Source organism: Haemaphysalis longicornis, unplaced genomic scaffold (assembly GCF_048455015.1).
Source record: "Haemaphysalis longicornis isolate Haplotype H1 unplaced genomic scaffold, Haemaphysalis longicornis Haplotype H1 scaffold_12, whole genome shotgun sequence".
NCBI classification, from domain to species: domain Eukaryota; kingdom Metazoa; phylum Arthropoda; class Arachnida; order Ixodida; family Ixodidae; genus Haemaphysalis; species Haemaphysalis longicornis.
The window spans coordinates 79,979,089-80,001,227 of NW_027526225.1; the positions used below are offsets into that span (position 1 = coordinate 79,979,089).

Below are 22,139 nucleotides of genomic sequence, written 5' to 3' on the forward strand. Positions count from 1 at the left end.
CTCGCCGCGCGAGCTGCGCTCTCCGCCGCTCACCCCCTCTCCTCTCCGATAGCGAACACTCTCTCGCGAGGAGCATTGGATTGGATTCGATTGGATTTGCTTGGCTTGGCTTGGCTTGGCTTGGCTTAGATTGGATTGAATTAAAGTGGATTGTGTTGGATGGTATTGCGTCATAACCGCGCCACGTTGCGTCATAGCCGCGGTCGTTCCAGCACCGGCCAAAGAAATAAAGAATACATCATACGCGTTCCTCACACGTTTCACGCAAGTAGAGAATCAACCCAACGGAAACACCAAGTGAACCCCCAAGATGCGTCGCATCTCCATAGGGTTCCCTCGCGGTAACGTGGGGCAATTTTTTTCCTGTTTATCTTTTATTAGTCACTATCCGTAAAAATCAAGCACCCCCCTAACGACGACGATGGTTGAACGGGAAGCTTTCACGTGATGGCTTCTTTGGTTGTCGTCTGAGATTTCCAGACTGTTTCGACCACGTCGAAATAGAGAAATCGAATAGACGCCGCCTTCGTAATGCAAGGCCCTCAGCGTTTTTTAAAAGCAAAGCTTTACTACTTTCGTCCGGTGGTTTCGTGAAGGATGCGCAAGTTAACCTTTTGACCGAAGACACACCCACGGATACACACCCCTCGCAGCGCACCACGTGATTCGCCGTGCTCGCTGTTGGCGCTACGCACAAGGCCCCGCTTTAAGTCGTTCTGCTCACATCGCGGCCGCTCCCGTCGTGGCGGCGGCCGTTACGGGAGCGGCCGCTCAGCTGATCGGCAACCGACCAAACCCGCCGCCTCCCACGCATGAGCCGCTGGGTCGTCTCCGGCTATGTGACTCATCTTGCGTCGCGCTCGCCGTGAAAGAGAAACGCCGAGTTCGCCGAGAAGGAAAGCGAGGCCGGACCTCCTTCTGTGAGCATTACACGGGATTGAACGGCTTTGAGTCGTGGTCGGCAATACAGCTACATCAAAGGATGACCAAGCGAAACAAAGGCTCAACCAGACTAAGACAAGCTTTTGCTTTGTATCTACAAGGTTAGCTAAGGTAAACCGCAATCATTCTTTTCTTTCACTTCACTTACGATGATTCAACATCATTTTAAGTAAAATGTGTCTTTCCTGCAGGGTGTTTTCGCGGCAGAGATGCATCGGTAAAAACGCCAAATCTTCGCTTTAATGCCAGCAGTTAGCTTGCATCGTAAGGTACACGCATTATTATTGTTGCGTACTTTGACGTTTTCCTCCCCCCCCCCCCCCCCACAAGAAAAAAAAAAACAATTGGTCGCAGTTTCCACTCCTGAAAGCAAGAATTTCACGCGATCCATACCGCCGATGTTCTCGTGCTAGAAGTCTGCGGAAAATTTCTCGGGTCACTTAGGTCTGTATATGCCCTCGGGGGGCGACCACCTGGCGATATTTATAAACGCATTCTTTTCTACTACAGAGTACTTGCGTCTGTTTCTTCGGTTTTATGTCGTCTGATTTTGGCCCGAAATTCTTCAAACGACCTACTGGCGAAGCCCGCCACAACTCCAGGAGAATCAGAGTTCTCCGCGGGTGGGATGCACCGGTTCTAATTACGCGCCGTCACTTTGACACGTCACGCGGCGCGCTCACTCCTAACTTATGCTCGCATGGGTTCGAATGCCGCACAAACTCAGAAGCTTTTACAGTTAACTCCTTAGAGAGACGGCCACATTCTGCGTTGGAAAACAACAACGGCTGTTTGTCGCGTGGTGGGGCCCTTAAAGCTTTCCCCTTAAAAAATGGCCGCGTACCTGCTCGTTTGGTTGCAAATGTCGACGAAAGACGATGGTCGACTGGCGCCCCTGCCAAGTAAAGGCCTCCCTTCTCTTTTCCACTCACCTTTCATGCTGTTCCGCTCCCGTCTCGTTCCTCCCAAGATAACAGTCTAGAGGTTTGCTCAAGTCAATTTAAATTAACCGCGTTCCACTGCTCCAAGTCCGGTGTCTCGATGCCAGCGCTGCCGTGCGGTGGAGACGCGCGTGAATTGAGGCACCCTACAACGTCTATGGAACCACGTTTCCCTACTCCCCGCGTTCCAAGCGGACCGCGGATCCTATCTAGTGGAAACTTTTGTTGCTATTGGCGTTTTATTTCTTAAATACCGCCAGGAGGTAGCGATGGCAACAGCAGGCGACATTTTATGCCGTTGATGTAGTTTTTCATTTGCTATCGCACGAACCAAGCATCTGTGAATTTTTTAAATAAAGGAACGCTACAAATATCACTTATGTATTGATTTTCTGCCTTATATTTCCGTAATGTCTTCTTCTTGTTCAACAATGTTGACAAGTATGAACATTGACACCGGACCTAGACGCTTAGATTTGACTGTGGATATATAAGACAATCCAGCAGCTTTTGTTTCACTTTGGCCGGGTGGCTGAATCGAGTCCCAGACAGGCAGACAGACTTTATTAAAACGGGCTCAAGAACTGAAATCCTTCCCGTTCCACCGAGGTATAACGGGTAAATTAAAAAAATTGAAAATGGATGTATGGATTTAAAATAAAAAAACGTAAAAAGTAATTAAACAAGATAATTACACAGAAAATGACTTACTGAAGAACAATGGTAAATACAAACGATCTAAAGGCTATTATCGCGTTATTTGCCGCTGACTTTGTTTCTGCGTGTGAGTGAAATACAGACAGACAGACAGACAGACAGACAGACAGACAGACAGACAGACAGACAGACAGACAGACAGACATGCAGACAGACCAAAATTTCTGCGTTTAAGTAGCCCAAGCAAGACTATCGTCTTTAAAATTCTGAGTGCCTATAACCGCAGGCTTACGTTCCTTCTGGGACATCGATTCCGAGGGCTATGTGGTTTCTGTGGGTGGGCCTGCAGGGAGTATACAAAGACGCTACCTAGCACCGATTGATGACATCGCGAAAGCGCATCCTAGATTTGCTGGCCTTGAAGCTATGAAGGGCGCCGCGTCGCGTGCGGAACTGCAGGCTGAGCGTCGATGAATCTTCCCCGGACATCGTCGATCTCCGCTCCTTCATTTTCCGTTCTTTGTTGATCACGAAGAAGTAACCTATTTACTGACAAAATCTTGTTAGCCGCAGACGCGGAGCGAAAACAGCGATCAATAACAGCCAATGAAACACTGACACGAAAATGTCACGGCGTCAATATTTTGGCCATCCTTTCTTTATGTATACCATTTTGTGCTTTAGTGGCAGTCGTTAGATGGACCGGAAACGGAGTCGGCCAAGGGCACCGATAATGGAGAGGCGACGAGTTTTGAAAGATGGATCGTCCCGCGACCAGGTTCCCGCAAAAAACGATTTATCCTAAACATTCCGCTCCTGACCGATGCAGTAAGCCATCTCCCTCGCGAAAGGGTATAATCGAAAATCAGATAGTATTGATTTCGGGTGAGAAATACAATGTTACAGCAGTTACCCATTTTATATACAGCGTTGCATCATTATAACAAAATCGCTTTATTGGAAGTGTTGGTAAAAGTCGCCACTACAATGCACTGGGAGGATATAATATTCGCTTTTAACGAGGAATCGCTGATAAGTGAGTGAGTGGTGAATAAATGTGCGATTGAGTGAGTGAGTGAGAGCGGGATTGAGTGAGTGGATCAGTGAGTGAGAGAGCGAGTTTGAGCCTGAGTGAGTCAGTGAGCGAGTGATTGATTGATTGATTGATTGATTGATTGATTGATTGATTGATTGATTGAGTGAGTGAGTGAGTGAGTGAGTGAGTGAGTGAGTGAGTGAGTGAGTGAGTGAGTGAGTGAGTGAGTGAGTGAGTGAGTGAGTGAGTGAGTGAGTGAGTGAGTGAGTGAGTGAGTGAGTGAGTGAGTGAGTGAGCGAGTGAGTGAGCGAGTGAGTGAATGAGTGAGTGAGCGAGTGAGCGAGTGAGCGAGTGAGTGAGTGAGTGAATGTCTTGGAAGGCGTGCCGGCAATTGCTCCGACAAAGTGGCTCCTTATAAAACTATTCGCGGCCGATAACCGCTTTCCTGGGCCGGTGATTGTTATTACGATAGTTCACTGTACTCTTATGTTTGAAACGGTGCAGATAACTCTTTCTCGTTGTTGAAGCCTTTCTTGGCATGAATAGCGGGCATTGGTGCAGTACCTAAGAACGCAAAAAATTTAGCGAGTTTTACAGTAAATAATCGCTATAGCGAAACTCTCGGGACAGGGTGTTGCTAAAGTGATACCTAGTTTAAACGAATAATAATTTGTTTTCTGTAATTTGCACTGGGGACCACGAAATAATTCGAAAATAAAGATTTCGAATACAGCGATTTAGGTATAACGGAGGTTTAGTTCAACTCATAACTGACCGTTCGTATGGGCGTTTTGCTGGTAGGTATGTGTTCTCGGATTGTGCCGCGTAAATGAGCTTTTAACTGCGCACCACGTTAACCTGGCGTAACTCGTGCTCATTCTTTATTTATCTGCAAAGGAGTCCGCGGGGTTTTCGAAAGTGTTTGGGGTGCGAAAATAACAACATAGTTAACACGAACGGCTGTAAGAAAATGAGCTCCCTAACAACGCTTAGATATCTTTAAATTACCCTGCAACGATTAAAGCCTTTGAGCGACTAAGCAAGCCAGTGAGAAATAAAGCATTCCCTGACCCAACTTGTCGCTCGCTCGAGTTGGCGCAAAGTATAGCAAATCGTTCATAAATATGTACTTTAAGCAAGTAGTCCCGGTGTTTCGGTTTTCATTCTTGTTTTCGGCCAATATAAGACCTTTTCAAAGGCAAATAACGTTCTGATGAACGTATTACTGATTTAAGCCGATGAATCGCGTGACTCCGGCACGTTCAAAATTGCCAGGCTACCTTGTTTAATTTTGTCGCATTCTGAAGGAAAACATTCTTATTTTTATGTGCACATGTTTACTCAAGTTCTTTACAAGCGATACTAAAACCTCAGAAAGGACGTTTTGCCAATGTATTATTCCTTCTCAAAAGAAAAAAAAACATTGCGCTTCAAAGACATTTGTGAGTATAGTGGACGTGTTCGAAGCTAAGTAAAATGATAGTGTAGCTGCGCTTAAACCGAGCCCACTGCTCAGACATGACAGTGGGTTAAATCGTTTACACATTTAAGAAGAGCAGGGCGGCATATCGCACAAAATTGTGTATAGCGTTTTCACCAGCTTACTGGGGAGTTAAATTTTTCTATGTCTGTGGCGAAATTTTCACGATCTCCAGCCTTTTGATTGTATTTAGCTCAAATTGTAAATGTCGTCGCGGTTATTCAGGCAGTGCATATTCCCGTGTATTTTGTTATACATGTATTATTGACAAGTTATCTCCCTGGAGCATTTAATAATCAATTCTAAATGTTGATGAAAATGCTGTCAATGAACGCCACAATGCAATTTTCGACCTGAATAAGAACATTTTTCGCATTTAGCATTGACCAATACTAAATCTTCATAATTTTTTTTACTATAACCTTCCTTTTCCTCATAATGCGGCAACCGGCAGTGATTTGGGAAAAAAAAATCTGATGTCGGCTATGACGGCTTGGTTGCAGCTTACTGAACGTACGTTACGCTATCCTGTAATCTTCGCGCCCTATGCGATATTCCGTTCCAAGATAGGTACAAGCCCGGTACTCCCGGTGTGATGCAAAACGTTATTTTTTCATCACAACTGAACGTGTTGATATTCCGCGCCCCACCCCTAAATCGACCAAAAAGATACCACCCCATTTTTATTTACGAAAATAATATGGAGAATAGAGCTTAAAAGAAGATTTTACAACGAAAAATATTCCCCCACTTCCGAAGCTTAGATGCGAAGTCTGAGAAAACAGTGGAGCGGGTGGTGTCCATGCAAACTGAGTATAATTTTTTATGCTATACGTTTCCCTTCTTCAAATACATTATTGTAAACGCGAAGTGTGCTTTGAATTTCTTTCGGGTATGTGCTATGTCATTGCTCTGTTTAAACGCGAAGTGTGCTACCAAAGTTTAATTAACGTGTGCTATGTCATTGTTCTGAATGTATCACCCAATTACTGCAAAAGCCTCCAGTAAGAGGCTGGAAGTATGTTCTAAATAAAAAAATAAAATAAAATAAATCAAAGTCCACAATCCACCTTCCTCAATTCACAATCCAAACTGCCACAATCCGAAGCCAAAGTCCGAATTCAACGCCCTCGCTACGCATCGAAAGGAAATGCTGAGCGCCCCGAAGGCGATGATGGCGCAATCCGATACACGCCGGTTTCATAACGCGGGGGGCCCAGGTTTGGTTCCGACCACAGGAAGCGTTTCTTTCTTGGGGCGCGCAGTCCCCACACCTGGTCGTCGGCTCCTCCCCTCGCCGCCACTTTTCCTCACACAGATGGCTTAGCATTCTCCTCCTCTCCACTTTTCTTCGCCGAGTTTTGAGTGACGCCAGGCATAGATAAAACTCAAGCTCCACTAAAAAAAAAAATATCGGGTCTCGAAAAAAAAAAAAAAAAATGAAGCCGTTCCACTCAATGCGAACGCTGTCGGAAGTGCAGAGCAGTGATTCGCCATAATGGGCTGTGGCGCCGTTATCCGCTCACTGCTACCGCCAATCACGATCTTCGCCGCCCTGTCTCATTCCTCTCCTGATGAATTCAACGGAGTTTTGTCCAATGCAATTAAAATTTCTCGTCTTCGCAGTGCTCGCGCGCCCCCTGCCTGAAACTGCGCCAGCAGGAGTTTACTCTTTTTGTGCTTGCTTTTCCTCCCTCACGTGCCGGCATAGCACTGACACTTTTTTCGCTTACTATCGTAAAAACCAACCGAACGAGCGTTCCTGAATAAAGTAACGCGGGCGCTGCCTGTTAATTACGTATATTTTGCCTCAAATGTCCGCCTTTTGGTATCTACTCTACACGTGCAACCAAGCTCTCTTGGAGTTTCTTTGGAGCACAGAACTGGACAGGGTTTTGTGAAAAACTTTTCGCGTGTGACTGAAAATTTTGGGCGCATCAAATGACATCTTTTAATTTTATAATTATTTTTTTCTTCTGTCATCTGGCATAGCGAGCCAGCGTGATAGTTAAGCTAACATCGCTGGTCTCCATTAAAGTTATCCTCTCTCTCTCACTCTAACTGTCCACCGGTTGTCGCTTCATCTCTACATGGTCAGCCCAAGTCCGTTTCTTTTTCTTTACTTACACAATCATATATTCTACTCGAGTTTGTTTCCTGATCCTGGTAGCTCGTTTCTTGTCTACAAGTGCTACTCCTATCATTATTCGTTCCATGAACCATTGAGCCGATCTAAGTTTGCTTTCTAGCTGTTAAGTAAGGCGCCAAGTTTCAGCTCCGTATGTCATCACCGGCAGTATGCACTGGTAGTAGATTTTTCTTTCGAGTGATAGAGGTAGCTTACTTTGCATTATTTTAAAGTGCTTGCAGAGTGCTTCCCGAGTCCCAGAGATAACTCGTCAGCGTGTCAGAAAGGGAGCCTTGTATCTTGTTTCTCTCCGAGGCACAACATTAAACTAAAAGCCCGAACATCATCTTCGCTGTGAAACAAAAAAAAAATGTAACTCAACTACAACCGAAACAGTACTGCTACGGCGAATGCATGTAAACTACAAAATGCAAAAACTAACAATGTTGCTTAAAAAACTTGGAGGTTCGACGAGTTGCTTTATGATTGTTTGAAATAGAGCGCAGAGATACGCCCAAAAGTGACGAAGCAGGAATAGGACGAGTTGCTCGTGCTGTATATCCTTCGTCTGCGTGCGTCTATTGTTTGAGGTCTTTTTGAAATAATAACAATGGTGACCGTTCGCCCCAACTTTGGAGATTTAGGCACAGTGAAATCTTTTGCGGAGGTTTACCGAAAGCTACAGTGCTTTTCGACACCTCAAAACCAGGTTATCAGTTGCTCTGACCACATTTTTGCTGACCCGAAGCAGCTTCCCTGCCTCACACTTGTAGATTATTCGTTTGTGCCACGCTTGTCGTAGCTGCCGGTTATGCAAGGCTTACGCACGGACGTTGACAGCAAACAGACACCGGAGCGTAACCTCGTTCATTAAACACCGTTCTCTCTCTCTCTCTCTCTCTCTCTCTCTCTCTCTCTCTCTCTCTCTCTCTCTCTCTCTCTCTCTCTCTCTCTCTCTCTCTCTCTCTCTCTCTCTCTCTCTCTCTCTCGCAGGAGAAGCTATTTTAAAGTGATTTGTTAGTTACAGTAACAACACTACACGAAAGCGATTGAACGTCATAAAAAGGACGCGTTTTTTAGTCTGAAAATTCATCTTTCGCCCATATGGTTGTTACTTCTAGAACGTTTGCGTATCCCAAGAAGTTTTCAGGCTAATCTCGGTATTCTCAGTCACCGGCATAGTTGCCGGGGAACTCCACACCTCTTACACTGTCGGCTCCTTCCGCAACATCGAACGTACTTGTTTTTTTCTTTCTGCTATGAACTTGCCAAAACAACGGAATAGACCTGGAGCACAAGACGCTTATCGATTAGCCGCGCCCGATAGTCGCATACATTAACTTGCTGTTCAGTGATAAGTGTAAGCAGAGACGCCGCCTCCTTACGTTTACTCCTCGGCTTTCTTCCTCTTAAGAGGAGAGACAACCGATTTTTGCCAAGTATATTTTCTTTTATCCAAATGAAAGGGCATCACTTGAAACACCTTAACCCGGAGCGGTTCCGCTGATAGCGCCCTAGAACTCTTGAAATCGCAATTTTTGGATCTACCAGCCGTTCGTGTCCCGCCAAAGGGAATGCTGGCAACCATCACAGTGGGCCGTGCGGCAACGTACTTTTAATTGCACGTGAGATTAAAAGAGGCGTTTAAAAACGTGTCCCCGGCTAAAATAGCAATACTGTGCCACGTTTATATTCCTTCATGTGCTTCTTAACAGCGGGGCTGCTGTGGCTGGCCGTAATATGCGGCGAGTAACGCGTAACGCGTTAAAAACACCAAGAAAATGCCGAGCGCTCGTGAAGGCGTGCCTCGTGGAGACCGCCGACCGTCCCCAACACGCGCAGTGGCGTCAGCAAACAAAAAAACGTAATAATAAAGCCGGCGAAAACACTGAGGAGCGCCTCGCGTTGCCTAGCAACCAACAACGCCAGAGCTGGCGCAACATCTGCTCCACAGAACCTAGACGCGACTCCATGGCAACGCGGCGCATGTGTCGTGCACGTATACCGGCGGCCGCTGCGCCCCAGCTGTCGTCAAGCGGTATACCACGCATGTAATGCTTGGCATAGAAACACGACGATATCGATGCATATGACGATGACTACTACTACCACAACGCAAAGCGACGAAGGAACATGTAAATAAACAGGTTTATAACCTTGTACAAATGCGTGGCGATGTATCCTTCAGTGCTCATGTAGAAAGAAATCGTGCAGCTTCACTATGGTTCAAGCCTTGCACAGCTTGGTGCAAGCTTCGCCAGTTTTGAATCACCTGTTGAAATCGACGAAATTGTTTGGACACGTAAGGTAATGTCACATTCAGACACTACATATCGCCACCTTTCAGACTTCAGAAATTTTAGTGCAAAATTAAAATTTTTTCCTCCTGTTCATTAGGAAATTCCGTGCGGTTACTCCAGTATCTAAAACGCTGGCTTCATATGAGCTGGAGGACATTCACTCCACAAAAATCGGTTGTCCATCCCTTTAAGAGTGAACAGGGGATCTTACTCGTCTTTGGCATAGGACGCAGCATCCGCCTAGGTTTAGACGAGCAAGACAGGTGAACAGATGACGCTGTTCCGCTTCACATTTTGCGCTCCAAGATTTTAGGGCGTACTGAAGCCTCCAGGAATTTGCGCATCAGGCTTTGCTTTCCAATTTTGGTCTCGTAATGTGAAGCATTTGCTCTGCGGCGGATATGGAAGTGATTTAATTATGGAGATATACCTTCCGAAGCTGCACCTGGCCTATACTAGGCGCGCCGTGTTTGAGCGCTCGGGATTAATTTTGATCACTTGGGGATCTTTAACGCGTGCCGAAATCTCCACACACGCCCCTTTTGCGCTTTTGGCCTTCACCAAAAGACAGCCACCGCGGCTTGGGTCGAACCCGTGTCCTTGGGCTCAGCAGTGAGATGCCTCAGCCACTAAGCCACCGCAGCGAGTGGCGAAGGAGAAAGTAAAATGTGAAGGCCTTCAAAACCGCTTGCGTGGAAAAATGGGAGCGGAGGCATAATAGGAGAGAAACAAATTGCTGATTAATAAACCCACAACCTTGAAACAATTTTTTCCCCTCTTTGTTCGCGCAAGAGCCCACGCGGCCAATTTGTTCTCGGCGCGTTCTGTAGCAAACGGAATGGTTCTGAGGCGGCAGCCCACTGGACAAGCATTATAGCGGCCAAAAATTATGAAGTTGCGCAACGCAGGTTCTAAACCTCGTTTGAACCCGACGACGTACAGTGAACCCTGCTTATAACGAAATCACTTCATTCGTATTCTTGTTTTGATCGTACTTTTTACGATCCCATCTGCAGCGCACGGAAAGTAAATCAACCCCGCTTTTAACAAATTGCTGCTTTGAACGAAGCTGGTTTCCTTTTTCGAAGAGTTTATTGAAATTAGAGTTTAATTTTTATACGTTCATCCTGAAAGGAAAAACAGTAATTTGGATTTCGCATCGAATGTAGATGCTCGACTAAAAGAATGCGGGCGATGCTTAGAACCTTGTAAAATGTGCAGGTGAGAGATAGTAGGACCTACTCTCCATCTCCTGTTGAAATCTCTGTTGAATTTTGAGGCCACGATCATTTGAGCAGCCGCCCTCGACAGCACCCTTCAGAAGCTCGTTCCCCTCGGTCGCCATAGCCGGGAGCCTCCTGTTCGCTTACATTGGTACCTTCACATCACAAGGCCGCTCGTAGTGCACGTGAGCCAGCGACCTGTCTCCTTTGGCGCTGCCGTTTAGTTTCTTTCACGTCCGACCAACTCCTCGCGCTCTCTCAGAGAAACGACAACCTTTTAGTGGCAAAGCCCCTTAGAGGCTGGGGATGTTGGCGCCTCCTGTCGTCGTATTCGTAACCGTCGTCTCATGTAGTCACGGTACTAAAGCACCGGGAAACTAGTTTACGTCTCGCTATAGATCGTAACGCGTACTAAAAAAAACAAAAAAAAACACAAAAAAACACCGGGACACTCGTTCACGCCTCGGGCTAGCGACCTTGGTGCTTCAAAGACAAGATACTTTTACAGCAAATCTGTATACCTCTACCTTCCCAACTGTTTCATCTGCGTTGGCAAAAACGCCAAGACGCCAAGAATACACTTATACACTGCATGCGTCGCCCCTCCCCAGGTTTCACGTTAGGGGAGATGGCCCAGGATTTTTTTATCGCCATTTTATGTCCATCACAACATTCGTGCTTGAAACAGAGATCTAAGACTTCCACTCTAAAAATTTCTGCGTCAGTAGAAGGAAAGCAGAGACACGACTGCAATATGAAGGAAGCAGCGGCTTGTTGTACGCCAAACTTCTGCACCTTACTGTAGCTACGTGACGAAAGCGCTTTAAGCAGAATTTCATCCGCATGTTTATTTGCTCCGTTTTTATATACTGTTTCCCAAACAGCTTCCGCACTGCAGTCTGTTTTTTTGTGTGTGTTTGCGCATTCGCGCTAAGCTGGGCGGATGTTGAACAGCCTCTTGTTTGCAATTGAGGTGATGTAGGTGTTTTAGCTGTTTTTATTTATCCCTATTTAAGGCCAATCTCCCCCGCCCTTTACCTGCATAAAAACGCGGTTGTCGGGGGCAAGCAAGCCAGCTAGATTGATATTACTGCCCAGAATGTCTTTTCCAGAGAACCCAGTGCGTCTACGTAGTAACCGTGGGTTCTCCAGTACGGCCATTCTCGAGCTAAACGATCAACGTACAGTGGTGATGTCGCTAAGGGTGAACACGGGAGCGCGTGGCCGCCGGTACTATCAGAACAGCCTACCGTGCCCAGCGCGAACCCTCACGCATGCGCTGTACGTGCCGAGCGAGACTACTCTTCCAGCGTGCGCACAGCGTCATCGGAGCGTCTGCGTGTCGTCTGCTATGTTTATCGCGCGTGTAGCGGTGGAGCTATCGGCCACTGTATGAATGAGTCGAAACTAGAATCCACATGAACAATGTTTCCGTGTGAGCGGTAATTCATTCTTTAGCTCCAATACAATGGTTTCGGCACAGCAGCGTAACTAGCCCACTTGTTTCAAACAGACTCAGTCAAATTATCACGCAGATTTTAACTGCACTTTATTTTTGCAAGTGCTTACAAAAAGTCCTTTAAATTTACATAGAAACACGCAATTCAATGCTTCGAAGGTGGTCACTCAAAGGTGGCGCAGGCGCTACGGCCTTCATTCAATATACAGGAGAAAACTATCAACCTTTACATTTTTATATTTGGGCGTTTTCATGCAAGGATCCAGGAATCGCGGATCAAAGCAAGGTACCATTAGCAGACGAGACGCAACATAGCAGACGACGAGCAGACGCTCCGATGACGCGATGCGCACGCTGAAAGCAAAATATCGCTCGGCACGCACAGCGCATGCGTGATGGTTCGCGCTGGGCACTGTAGGCGGCTCCGTTAGTACCGGCGGCCATGGGCTCCCGTGTTCACGCTTAGCGAGATCACCACTGTACATTGAACCTGCCCTTTCTTCATTTAATATACAATCTCGCTTTGATGATTATAACAGACGCGACGTTAGAGTACATAAAAGCTAAGCATTGAGAAATGAAGTAAACTGAAGGAGACTGGTATTCAGACGAAGGAAAAAAACGTGTATGCCTCGTAGCAGGTAGCTCAAATGTTTTTAATCAATTATTATGCAAGTGACCATAGATACACGCATTTCGCGTCTCAAAAAAAGAAGTTAGAGGCTTGTTTTCGTACTGCTCGCTTTTAGTCAACAGTGATGCAACTATATTAACAATACAAGGTGCTTTCGACCGCAGTTATACTGAAACACGCAGGTACATTCGCATGGAAAATTGAAGTGCGCGCTTTTAGATCTCCTACTTGCTTGTTCAATGTGACAAAAATGTGCATTCAACAAAGTCGAAGTGTCGAGGTGATCTCAAAACAAATTTAAGTTTCAAGGTGATATGTCTGCATGCGTTTTTAGCCGAGAAACACACATTGCTGTTAAAGCAGAGACATCAAAGAATGCGTCGCACAACCGGCATACGAGAAAAGTGCAAAGTGGTCTGCAGTATTATGGCGGGTTAGTTTAGGTTCTGTGAGGTGACACCCGAAATACAAGTACATGATAATGAAAATATCTTTAAAAAATCCCCGGCCATCTCCACTAACGTGCAACCTGGTCAGCGGCGAAGCATGCAGTCTACAAGAGTGTTCTTGGCGCTTCCGCATTTTCACCAACGGAGATGCAACCGTTGGGGATAGAGGTATACAACTTTGCTGTAAAAATGTCATGTCTTGGAAGCACGAAGCGTTCTATCGGGAGGTGTAAACGAGGGCCCCGTGTTTTTTTAGCATGAGTTACGAAGCGTTCAAGCGCGAGGCGTAAACGAGTGTTCCCGTGTTTTTTTGTACGCGTTACGTTCTAGCGCCAGGCGTACACGAGTGTCCCGGTGTTTTTGTACCGTGACTACATGACAAGATGGTTACGACGACGACGACATTAGACGCCGACAGCCCGAGCCCCTAAGAGGCTGCGCCCCTAAAATGCGCCCATGAACTCCTTGCGGATCGTCAACCAGCGAAGCTGTGGCGTGCGGCCTCTGTTTACAGTGTGTTACTCATTAAAGATTTCATTAAAGTCTTTCTTCGTTATGGGTTGCAGGGTTGCGCCCCCGTTCCTTCTCGCGGCGTCGCTGATCCTAAGCTGCCTGCTCCTCAGAAGTGCGTATGACGTGTAGCCTTCCCATTTCAAAGTACAGTCGAACGTCGTTATAACGGAGTAGTATCGGGACAGCAAATTAGTTCGTTATATTCGTTATTCGTTGTAACAGTAGGGATAACAATAGGCTCTAACAAACCGACAATCTGGCTTGCACAAAAATCCTAGATGGTAAAATGCATTATTCGACGCTTCAAACACGGTATAAACAATGTAGTCCTTATCTGTCTCTTTGTGGTATTTCAAACTAAATGGACCGGCACATGACAACGTGAAATTACAACGGAACAAGTTGGTTTGTTAAAACAGGCCTGCGTTCTTATTTATTTGAAGAACGATGTGATCTTTGTCTGGGGGCTTTTCACACCATTGCAGGACCAAGTTTTTAAGTGTCTACGCAGGAATGATCCCTTTCGACTGTAGTTTTGCAAACTTTTAGCTGCGAATTTCCTTCATCTTGCCTTCTTAAAGCTAGCTGTCGATTTTCGAGCCGCGTGCTAACCAAGTGTTTCTTCGTTATATCCGATAGTGTGCACGGCTGTCATAGATTTACTTTCGTTATAAAAGAATAGGTGTCAGTGAAATGAAGCGTGACCAACCAAAGTTCGTGCTTAGTTCGCTTCTGCCGATAATTCGCAATGTCAGTGTTCGTTATAACAAGGTTCGACTAACTTCCGATCGGTGTTTGCCTGCCACGTTAATCCGGAGCCAGCCACTACGGCGCAACTCATTGCCTGCGTTGCGTCGGCGCGTTAAACCCTACAACCAATCAATCAATTGCCACGATGAGGATGCTCCGCCCGAACTACCCTCCACCGCCTCCCCCCCCCCCCCCCCCTGTCACCGTTATCGCTTGATCTGCGCTTCACACAGCAGCTCGCTGCCCGTCTACACCACGAGATAAAACGATATAAAACGAGATAAACCGAGCCAAACAATCTCCTCCTAGGTTTCACCCTTCTCCAGCCTTTTTTTTTTTTTTTTTTCACGCATTCTTATCGGGTCGCGAAGCAAGGGTTTTCTGCGTGCGCAGGACCGTTTTCTCCTAGCCATATAGGCTTCGATCTAAAACTCAAGATATGCCTTGTAGCAGTGCTCGTTCGACTGAATTCCTCAATGCGTTTCGGACAGAATATCGCGAAACCCTTCCAGCGCTGTTTAAGTTGCGACGGGGTAGGTGGACAAGACTTCAGTGTATCATCATGGCTTACCTCTTCTGGATGCCTACAGCATCGAGCTAAATTGTGGTGAATGCACAGTCGGTGGTCGAGCGAAATAAAAATTCAGGGAAACGTTACTCCACGTTCATTTTATTTCCGTGCGCAATGATTCTGCATATAGGAAACCGTGGTATATAATGGTCAGGCATGCGTGGTTGAATTTTAGCGTCAGTGCTGCGGAAAAGAAATCAAGGAAATCGTTCAAAAGTAACTTTGGTTGGTGCGTCATCGCGTAAAGTACCGCTCCGCTTTACCTCTACTCAATTTTTGCGCAAAATACGTTCAACGTCGTAATGCGAAGTTCAAGTTTCTATTTTACGCCCTGAAGTTACACCTGAGCCGTGCTATGTCAGTATAAAATACTACAACACGCATTTAAAATTTGAACGAACTGTCATTTTTGCTTTTTTTGTGTTTCGTTATCTATACAAACCCCAAAGCAATTGATAGAACCTGCAAGTGAGTCACTGAGGTGTTCAGGGTAGCCTGTGGAACGTTACGGCTTCGCAACTACCGCAGACCAACTAGTCTGTAGCCATCAACTCCGTGGTTTATTTCACAATCTGCATTTTGCAATGTTCCCAACAGTCCGCCCACTCCGAGCGCACACTTCACCGCGACATTCTAAAATACTCGACTGAAGTAAAGCAACCATAGGCGTTGGGGCCTAAAGGACGAAAATGTGATTCAAATACCTTAACGCTTCATACTGTCGCTTTTCTTCAACGGCCACCATAGAACGTCCCGATGAATTGGACGCGCGCTGGTTGAGAACAGTGTAGTACCCGCTTTGTTTTGTGATGCTTGCAAAATAAACTACAGCTGCGAGTTATATTACCTACAGCTCCGTCTTTTATGCTTGGGAGCCTTTTGCGGCCCGTTTTTGAACAGTTGTGGAGATTGGAGGACAGCCATATCAGGCGGGGGCGGACCAGGCCCTCTGGCGTGCTTCCTCTTGGAGAACCCTTGCATGATAACGCCTGTATTTATACCAAGGTAAACCGTCTTGTCCAAAACAAGCTCTTCCTTGGATAGGCCGTCCAAGACCACCGAAAATAAGCGTGGCGGGACTGTTATCCACGGGTATGGCTACATTAAAATTTCCGCGCGAACCGACAAAGCGCACATTGTTCTCAAGGTCTCATCGCTTGAAAACGTTGTAGTAGCACGAAAACCATACGCAGGAAAGAATGCCGGGAGGCAAGAAGCATTACTCACAATCATGCGAAGAAAAGAGTGCACGCGTGTTCGGAAACACAACCGTGTTTCGTTTTGGAGTTTAGGGTAGAGCCGACCGGTGGTGATGGCACAAGAAGGTCAACATTTCCGTTCACGCCTGGCATACATTAAAACGCCCCGTCTGGCAGGTCTCGTGCAGTTCAAAACTCTGACCCTCCCTACAACTCGCGTAATATTCCGCGTCTCGAAGAGGGCCACAGACAATCGCAAGGTATGCCATTTCAACTATAGCACGCCTTAAATATTTCAAGACTAGTTTCTTACTAACCGTTGTAGACGCTACCAGGCGCCGGCATTTCCCTTTCCGCGCATGTGCTGAAGATATTTTGTGGGGCTACGAGCAAAGAATGAATTAGCTGGTTGCGAGTATTAAATACCCCTTCCTCATTTCTCGCGCATGTTTCTCGACGTGCTCATTTGACTTTTAGCCATAAGCGCGAACAAGGGCAAAAGAAAGTCGTCGCACCACGGTGAAGAAGTGGATCTGATCGTCCGCAATGCTGATGACGAACGATTTTAGTTTGTTGCTATAAAACTATTCAATTACACGTTTTTCCAAACAAGAATCAAACTTCAGTAAACAGAAAACAAAATCTGATCCAGCTTGTGTATGGGAGGCTTACAGGCAATCCAAATAAACGAACTAGCGTCTAACAAGTATTTGTTGAAAGTCAATACACTGATGTAAAAGAAAACCGGTACAGCTGAGCCACCCATAATAATTAGGTACACTGATGCGCAGAGGGCAATATACATAAGTGCACTTCTAACACACGTCCAGTAACACACAAAAAGTATTGCATGAGAGTACTTTTTGTGAGAGTACTTTTTGTGAGTTACTGGACGTGTTCCGTTAGAAGTGCAGACAATAATCTATATGATCATTAATGCATCATATTTCTCGTTTCCCCATGAAAGATGAAAAAGAAATGTCAAAAACTGCTACAGCTTGCAGGTTTGCAGACAATCAAAAATAAAGGGACCGAGGTCAGCTCCCAGAGAAATTAAAATGCTTGCAAAAAGAGCCAGGACGACCACGGTCTGCGCGACCAGGAGGGCGGGAAGGCACGCCGCGTGAAAGCCCGGCTGTGTAGTCAGTGCAATGCGTTGCATCACATCATCACTCGTCGTCTCATAACCGTCCCTTCTTTTCGCTGCGAGCAGGCAGCGTCACTCACCGGTCACTCGTGGCAGCGCGATGTCGTTAGCTCCTGGAAGCTGCCGCCTCCTCAGCGCACGCCAACGCTGCCGCGCCGTCGGCTCCCACGAAAGCGGCGGTGCTCGGTCGTCGGATCCGACCCCGGTGGCAGATCGGGTCGCCCATCCCGGCGGGCTCACAAACCCCGCTTTCTCCGGACCCCTCGGCCGCTCTTCGGGCCCGATCGGTCGTTATCCAAGGAACCACCGGAGGTATATAAGACTCGCCGACCACGAATCACAACGACACCGGGCACACCAAGCAGCGCACGCAGCAGACGGGCGAACCAGCAGCTCGCGAGAGGTTGGGTTCTTTTCGCCTCCTCCTGTTTTCGTTCCTTTTCCGCCGAGAGGAGGGAGGCGCGCTTAACACAGCTCGGAGTCGGGACTCCGATAACCAACAAACACTGAGCGGCAGCGGAGTCCGCTCCTCTGGCGGCGGCCGCTGCTGGACAGGCAAGCAACACTGCTCCTCCACCCCTCTCCCTTCGTTTCCCCTTTCTCCGCCGCGCGCGAGCTGAGGTTATGCGACCGAGGCGACAGTCGAGGCTGCAGCGGCGGGAGCTTGGAAAGCCACACCACTGGCTCGAGCGCGCGGTAGCGAGGGGAAATAAAATTGGGAAGGCTGGAACCGCTTGTCCCGGGGGACCGTTGGCCTCTCGGCGGTGGCGCCGCCTAGTGAACTCTCCCGCGACTGTTGTGACCTCCAACCCCACATTACAGCCTCCCATTGTTCCCGTCCTGCCCGGAGGGATGAGGCGGTCCGGGTGTGATGAACTGGGCTCGCGTGGTAGAGATAGCGGTGACGGTTTAAGGTTACATCCGCTTGATGACGGCACTGTTGAACGAAAGCGAGACGCAGGGTTTACTCAGACCTAATGAGGGGGTGATATGACTGCTGGATTTATGCTAGAGGGAAAGTGGAGTGAATAGGGAGAACGAAGGTTTTTCCACTTTGTGGGAGAATTGCTGGATTAAAGGGTCCGCCACAAATTTGGGAAAGATGCGGTCAGGAGGAGGCAGCCGCGTAATGTCAGAGTGGTGTGCCGCGCGATCCTGTTCGGACATTTACGATATTATAAGAGTTCCCGAAAAACCGCATTTGTCTTCACCCAGTCGTAGTTTTAGAGTGCAACCAAGGGCACATGCCTAATCCTTTTGTTTCACAACAAGCACATATTTCTGATGGAGGTCAGTTGTGTCTCTTTGCATGTTCTTTGTCTGTCTGCCTGAGGCATGAATTATCATTCCTGTTAGCGACCGCGAATGCACAATGCTGTAAGCGTTGAAAATGATCTTACAGATTCAAGGAACGGGAATTTCGTGGTGCTTCCAGATCCACGAGACTATTGCAAAAACATATTCATACGATGAATCCTCATCGACACCCAAATAAATTAGATTTTTTTCTAAATAAAAACTGACTTATTTGCCGCTCCTTCTCTGCGTTACGAAGGAAGAAATGTTTTCAATGCTCAACGTGAAACAAGCCCTCTACTTATTTTGTTCTTTCGTGAAACTTGTGGCGCGATTATAGCTCATGTTGCTGAGCTATATTTCGTCAACATTTCGTTTTTCGACGTGACTGAGCCTCAACGATTTTTAGGGCACACAGTACAAAGTTTTCAATCAATCAATCAATCAATCAATCAATCAATCAATCAATCAATCAATCAATCAATCAATCAATCAATCAATCAATCAATCAATCAATCAATCAATCAATCAATCAATCAATCAATCAATCAATCAATCAATCAATCAATCAATCAATCAATCAATCAATCAATCAATCAATCAATCAATCAATCAATCAATCAATCAATCAATCAATCAATCAATCAATCAATCAATCAATCAATCAATCAATCAATCAATCAATCAATCAATCAATCAATCAATCAATCAATCAATCAATCAATCAATCAATCGGATACTGTTTTGTAACCATGTCTAGCTCCCACCTGCAACGTTAGCGCAACACGCACTTGCGGGAACTCCGCCGTGAACTCCAAGCTAGCTTTCTTACGTGGCTAAGGCATCTACGGTGAAGCCAACCATAGAAACTAAAAGGGATCGCGAAAGAAACGTTTGCGTGCCTTGGTATGAAAGGAACGGTAGAAGATTAAATTTCGCCTGTATCGAGGCGATGCGTACGATCACTTACTTCTGTTTGTATTGCCAAAATATTCGAAGCAGGGATTGAACCGTAAGCTACTTTGCATAAAACGGAGCCGGGGAGCTGAAACCTGCTTTTCTCCTCGGTAGTATGCATTCGTACGTTTTCAATCACCTGATGCGTTAGATGTTTTTTCGTCATTACCCCAGAGCAACGGTCATGTAGCTGCACTGCATCTGTTTCAAAATGCAAAATGGGCAAAGTTAACATATTGAATTGTTGTAATGTTGTAAACGAAGATTACTGGCAAAGAATGTTTCTCAAAAACAAGAATAAAATAAAAATATAATAAACAAACAAGCTAAAAATGCCAGTCCTGTATATCGCCATCACACAATCAAGACGATAGGCGCACAGAAAACGATCCTAAATAAGGAATGAAGAATTGGGCAAAAGCCAACCGTGGTACGCTGTGCTCCTGCACAAAAACAGTACTGCTGAAGTTATGACATTTAAATCTTGTAGCTGTTAAATAAAACAATAAAATGCAACCAAAACAAACACCAAGACGCTAAGCATAGCCCATTAGTGCCGAATGCAAACTAAAGTAATGAAAAGTTGTTCAATTTCACCAGTCATACTGAAATGTGACTATAGCAGAAACTCAGTATTCATACACGTAGCTTAATTAGGAAAGCACAGGCATCATGAGACATTTCCCGCAATTTCTGTACATTTTTTCGTGATTCCTTCTACGCTCTCTTCGACGCCCTTTTTTGAACGCAAATTGTCACAATAAGAGCGCTGACCGAAAGCCCGGTGGGGTTCTCTAATGATATTATTTATTTATTTATTTATTTATTTAGTAGCTAATTAACTGATTGTTACTGATTTACCTAATCATAATTATTTAATTATTTAAAAATACCTCAGACCGCATCATGTAGTCCAAGACGGATTTGAATTTACGGATCAAATTCAACATAACGGTGGACACACATTACGTCGTACATCAAGAACACAACAAATAGCAAAATACGCACAGTAGGCAAATGTACACAATGTTACATGCTACAGCGATGATGACAAGGTGAAATACAGTTCCACAGGAACATTGTTTTTTAAAAAAATAAAAATTTATATGGATCTGTTTTTGCGAAATATGGCGCTAAAGATCTTGGTAGCCGATGTGGTGTATTTCTCGTTCGCAGGAGGGATATATATACAACGAAGGGTCAATAAAAAAATTGGCGCCGCTTGCACCAGTGGTGCAAGGCTAGAGAAACAACGGAGCCTGCGGCCCCTCTCCCTTTGTCGGAGACCCGCCCCTGTTGCCCCTCCCATGGATTACCGAACAACCCGCTCAAAGTTCTCCACGACTGACTGCAGGCCCGAATAGTCTTAACTGTCTTAAATAATCTTAACTTAAATAAAAAAAATAGTCTTAAATAATCTTAACATTGAATAAAGCTTATATTATATATATTAAAAAAAAACTCAGGTTTTCACATGCAATCTCTTCAAAAGTGGACAGTGTTAGCACGGGCTAGAACCCGGGGCGACCGGCTTCGTGAACTCGGCGTCCTTAGCGTGAACTCTGCGTCTGTGCTCCCCACTTCAGGCGCGCACGCACGTGAACTGGCGAAGAGAACAGCACACGAGGCATCATGCCACGAACGCTGGGCGGAGTCTTCTCGAAAGTACAGCTGGCCGACGCCGAGCGCTCCTGACAACCAGCACGCTCACGTGCAGTGGATATTCTATTTATTTTGGGAGCTCTTGACGTGGCGCAAGCTGACGCTGAAGCGTGGTCGACGCCGGGCATTCCTCCGGAGGCGCCCCTTCTCGCCATCAGCTCAGCCGCCAAAGGAATCGGTCTTCAATGCAGCCCTGAAAAGTCCCAACTCCTCCCAGTTCACCACCCACGTTGGAATCCTCCAAGTATTCAACTGCACTTAGACAACCAACCCATCCAAACCAGCAAGGAGATTAAGATACCGGGACTACACATCCAAAGCAATAGCAAAGCAGACTCTGCGGTAGCGCATATATTAAGACAAGGAGCGCAATTACTCAGTGTCTGCAGAAGAATTGCAAATCGAAACCACGGCCTGAAGGAAGCTGATCTACTAAAACTACAGGATGCTCTTATTATCTCCCGAATTAGATACGCGCTACCGTACTGCACTCTCACAAATCAACATCACGAGAGGATTAACGCTCTCATTCGAAAGACGACTAAATTTGCTTTAGGTGTTCCTATCTGCACGGCGAACACCCACATAGAGAACACGGGGCTCTATGTTACGTGCAAGGAAATCATCGCGGCCCATCGGCACAATCAACTAATACGGCTTCGGAACACCCAACCAGGCAGGGAATTATTAAGTTCTTTGGGATTTTCCGCTTATCAGGCAATCACGGCAAACCTAGCCATTCCCCGCGAAGACCATGCCCGCATCACTGTAGCACCAATACCTAGGCACATGGCG

At 46.2% G+C, this 22,139-nt stretch overlaps 1 protein-coding gene across 3 annotated transcripts in view; it reads right to left on the reverse strand.

Moving 5' to 3' along the window:
* The window catches only part of LOC144162851 (arrestin domain-containing protein 2-like), a 313,049-nt gene that overhangs the window by 202,684 nt on the left and 88,226 nt on the right, over positions 1-22,139 (reverse strand). Inside the window, exon 1 of one of the 3 annotated variants that reach the window (XM_077693554.1) lies at positions 17,510-17,889. The exons of the other annotated variants lie outside the window; for them this stretch is intronic. The gene's annotated coding sequence lies outside the window, so the exon portion shown is untranslated. Of the gene's footprint in view, positions 1-17,509; positions 17,890-22,139 lie in introns of those variants that run through there. 3 annotated transcript variants of the gene reach the window in all.